Source organism: Dromiciops gliroides, chromosome 2 (assembly GCF_019393635.1).
Source record: "Dromiciops gliroides isolate mDroGli1 chromosome 2, mDroGli1.pri, whole genome shotgun sequence".
Classification (NCBI taxonomy): domain Eukaryota; kingdom Metazoa; phylum Chordata; class Mammalia; order Microbiotheria; family Microbiotheriidae; genus Dromiciops; species Dromiciops gliroides.
In genome coordinates this window covers 621,804,893-621,809,808 of record NC_057862.1, presented here as the reverse complement: position 1 = coordinate 621,809,808, position 4,916 = coordinate 621,804,893, and the positions used below count along the sequence as shown (strand labels likewise).

Genomic DNA, 4,916 nt, shown 5'->3' with positions numbered 1-4,916 from the left:
TGTTCATTTTTGAGGAGGAGCAATGACATTACGGGGTAGTCTTGACTTACTCGGATTGGATTTAAGTGAGGCTGACTTACACACAGTCATCCACACCAAGCATGTCCATGTTGTATTCACTGGATAGAATGTAAACTCCCTAAGGGCAAGGACTGTTTCATTTCTGTCTTTGTATCTTTAGTGAAATAAGCACAATGACTGATGTCTAGTAGATGCTCAATAAATGTTTGTTGATTGATTGTATTTCACTTTAACTATTACCCAGCTGCTCCTCCTCCCCATGCTGTATAAGAAATAATGTTTCTGGAACTTGGTTTGGAGATCTAATGGATTCAGCCCATTTTTTCTAGTATGTTGAGAGACTATACTTAGACTGATTTTTTTTTTCTTTTTGAGTTTCCCCAGAGGTAAAATGGGGATAATGACAGCTGAATTAGTTATCCCATTTGGTTGCCAGCAAAGTACTTTTTTAAAGCATAAAGCTCTACAGAAATGTGAGCTTTTCATGTTAAAGAAACAAATGCCATTCACTTGGAAGCCAGGTGCTGAGACAGCTTCTCATCATCCCAATGATATTCCCTTTCTGTTCCACTGGAATTCATGTAGAAGGGCACAGTTTGGGAACCTCCATACCAAGGCCACATTGTTAGGAGAGTCCAGGCCCTTCCAGATATGCATTTCAATTTGTTAATGCAAAGTCAGCAGCTTGCAATCAGCAGTGTTTTCATATTGCAACACCCAAGCCCCTTTTGTAGGCTTTGTGGTGAAAAGCTCATTCTTGGAAATGCTGCTGGTTTTCCCCAACTGTTTATATCTCCTTAGTGTCAGCACTACATAGCCTAACAATAACAATAAGACAATACCAATAAAGCAGTAGAGAAACCTGTTTGCAATATTATTGGTCTGTCATAAAAGCTCAAGTATTTAAATATCAAATGTTCCCTTGCTTGAAATTGGAGGCCGTGATCAGAGTCCAATTTTTCACAAGAATTATTGATTAAAGTTTTACTCCTCCCCCAAAATAACTGTTGGATTTAACAAGACATTTTGCAAATGAATCATATGTAAGGTATATGTTATCCATGTAAGTTATATATATCCACATGGGTTTGTCTAGATGTGGTTTGCAGGGAAGCGTGAATAGATATTACTACAGTCTCCTCTGCCATTCTCTATAGGAGTTGTTGACTCCTACCTGGAACAGAGCCGGAGACAGGGGCCATGAGGCTAGCCCATTCTAGTCCCCTCAGATCAGGATACTGGACTAAAATGATCTATATGCCCCTCCTAAATATTGTTTGTTTGTTTTTGTGGGGCAATGAGGGTTAAGTGACTTGCCCAGGGTCACGCAGTTAGTAAGTGTCAAGTGTAGCAAAATGGAAATGAGGCATACTTAAGGTGCTGGTTCCTCTATGTGTTGGCTTCTTCCTGGAGTCTTTCTCTTCCTCCAGGGATCTCTCCCTGAAGAGAACTTAAGTGTGTCTTCTCTCATAGTCAGAGGTGGGAATGCCAGGTTCACTTCTGTCCCAAAGTCTCCATAACTCAACCCCTCATGCAGGCATGTAACACTGAGGAATCATTCTTTCCTCAAGGAAAATCTAATGCAAATGCCTGGCTTGAGCCCTGGGTTAGACATAGATTTATAGAACTTTACTTTTGACTTGCCTCAACTACTGCCATCATTTTTCTCCCAAAAGTCTTTGCAAAACAATTCTAGAAATCCTCACAAAGCCACTCCCAGAAATCTCTGTTCTAAAACATTGGTAGCTGGTGGATTCTAGGGTTGCATTTCCACTGAGCACAGGGCTCCCAACCAGGGTCTTCTCTTGCTCCCCTGAAGACAGGAACTGAAATATCATTGGAGGGGGGTGGATAAGATTCCAGAGATATCTTTCCATGATTCTCATGAGATTCATTTAGATAACCTATGTGGATATATGTATCTTACATGAGCACATATATCTGATACATTGTAGTTTTAAAAAAATGTATATTAAATTTAATAAAGTAGTAACAAAATTGTCCTATTGATGTCCTTTTCAAAAATTCTTTATTTTCCTTTGTGTATGTTTTAGTGATTTTCTTTTGGGTTTCTTTGTTGTTATTGTTTCATCTCTCACTGTCCACTAACTCATTCCCTTCATAGAATCATCTCTATTTTTTTTTTTGAGTGGGGGTGTTTGGGGTTTATTCTATAGAAACTTTGCCTCAGCCAGCCCTCAGTAGTCAGCAGTGTAGTCAGTGCCATGGAAATCCTGACACAGCAGCGTGAATTCTTTCACCATCTCCTTCACTCGCTCTCTGAGGACCTGCTGGCCGAAGGTATCCTTCTGTTCAGCACTGAGCCAGGGTGAGGGGAAACCCGGTGGCTGCATCACCTCCTTGATCTACACACTGAGGCAGCTAAAGCAGTGTTTGTTGAGGACAAAGAGGACATCTGCAAAGGAATCCATGAGGCTGCGGGAGGCCTGACCAATGATGGCCTCCAGAACAGCCTGGATCTCCCCACATTGGGGCAGCAACTCTGTAAAAAAGATGCAGGAGGCCTTCACAGTGGAGGTCTCAGGGAACTTGAGTGTTAGCACACCACACTGGAATACCGCCTTGACATCCAAGCTCTCTGACAGGAAGAGGTCTGACTTCTGCTTCAGGGCCTGTGCCAGGAGTTGCATAAATGAATCAACAATATCAGGATGATCCCTGGGCCCTTGCTGGAAGAGGGTGAGTGCGACAGAGGTGATGAGGAGGAAGAGGGTCTTGATGGGGGGAAAGTGGGCAGGTTCATGGGTGAAGATGTGCACCAGCTGTCGAGTGAGGTTGAGGGCAGAGGCCTGGGGAATCGTGCTGTACATCTGTCCCAGCATCTTGCACAGCTGGGGGACCATGGGCACAAAGTCATCCAGCAAGGTCTTAACGGACTTCTCAAAGATGGCGCACACACACCATCTCCACCACCTGGACATCATTCAACCACTTGCTCAGCACCTTCTGGATGAGTTGGGAAACTTGCTGAAGTACAAGTTCTGGGTTAGGTCCCTGTGGGATGGGCAGCTTCCTGAGCTCAGGGCCTTCATGATCATTGTCATGGTGACTGATGTCCATGATGTCCAGTGAAGTGAAGAGGTTGGAGAGAAGCCCCAGGATGTGGACAATGGCCAGCTTGTTAGAAGGGTTGGGCATCTCCTCAGCCAGCTTCTCTAGCTTGGGAACCTTGGGAACACCCAAGGGTATATAAACTGTGAGCCTACCACCAAGATTGGTCTTTGGCATTTGAGAATGTCACTGACCCTTTTATTAATAAAATGCTAACATTATTAATAAACTATTAATTACCCAGAAACTGTCTCTCAAACTTTTTAAGCGCCACAATACTTTGTTTTTAAAATCGTGATTTCTGAATATATCCTTTCCTCCTCTACCTTGAAAGCCATTGCTAGAAACAAAGAATAAAGAAGCAAACGATTACCAAATTAACTGAGAACATCAGCTATTATATACACAATGTTCCAGACTCACAGTTCTCCATTTTTGCAAAGAAAGGAGACTTTAAAAAATTCTATTGTGGAGGCTAGACTTACTGATTATATTTACAGATGTCTGAATAATTGAAGTTCTCATTACTATGGTATTATGCCTTTGTGCCAGGCCTGTGATCTGTTCCCTAAATTCCTATTTCCTTTTTCTATCCAGGTTGTCTATAGCAGTAGTCTCCAAAGTAAGGACTAAAGAATGACTCTAGAGATGTTTGATCAACAAGGTCTGGTCTCCTCCCCACTTCCTGTTCCTTCCCTTAAACACACATACTTTTAGTTTTTTGGTAGGAAATAATGAGTAACTTAGAATGAAGAGGCATGCGCGAGTTTCTGTTATATTACTGTTCCCCCCAAATTCACTCCTCTTCTACATTTCCCAGTTTCAGTGTAGGGTATTATCATCCTTCTAGCTTTCTGAGCTCTCAACCTCCTATTATCCTTGATTCATGACTCAACTGAAACGGTTGTCTTCAAAGTTACCAATGATCTCTTAATTGTCAGATATAGTGGCCAATTTTCCATTGGTATCCTTTTTGACCTCTCTGCACCATTTGATGCAATGGATCAACCTTTCCTCCTGGAGTTTACTTTCTTCTCTGTGGGTTAAACTGATGCTTTTCTCTCTTAGTTTTTCACCTAACTATCCGATGTGTACTCAGTCTCCTTTTCAATACTGTACTCCCAAACTATACTCTGTTCCCCCAAGGCTCTATCTAGGATTCTCTTCCCTTCTCTCTGTACACCATCTCACTAGGTGACTTCTAAAGCTTTCATGACATTGTTATTTTTATGCAGGTGACTCCCAGATCCATACATCCAATCCTAATATCTCTCCTGAAATCTAGTTCTTTTTTTTTTTTTTTGTGAGGCAGTTGGGGTTAAGTGACTTGCCCAGGGTCACACAGCTAGTAAGTGTTAAGGATCTGAGGCCGGATTTGAACTCAGGTCCTCCTGAATCCAGGGCCGGTACTCTATCCACTGCGCTACCTAGCTGCCCCTGAAATCTAGTTCTTCATTACTACAAATCAATGAATACACATTTATTAAGCATTTACTATGTGTCAGGCACTGTGCTAAGTGCTGGAGATACAAAAAGAAGCAAAAGTCAGTTCCTGATCTCAAGGAATTCACAATCTAATGGGGGAGACAGCAGGTAAACAAATATAGACAAAGAAAGCTATGTACAGGATAAGTAGGAAATAATTGACAGAGGGAAGGCACTCAAATTATTAGGGGTTGGAGGAGGCTTTCAGTAAGAGATGGGATAATAGTTGGGACTTTAAAGAAACCAGCAAGCAGGTAATTAAAATTGAGGGGGGAGAGCATTTCAGGCATGAGGGACGGTCAGAGAAAATTCCCGGAGTTTAGAGAAGGAGTGTTTTG

The 4,916-nt window shown here is 42.1% G+C and overlaps 1 pseudogene; it reads right to left on the bottom strand.

The window, feature by feature from the left end:
- Positions 1-2,219: 2,219 nt before the first annotated feature.
- LOC122739388 lies at positions 2,220-3,270 on the bottom strand (annotated as a pseudogene).
- Between the last annotated feature and the right edge of the window lie 1,646 nt (positions 3,271-4,916).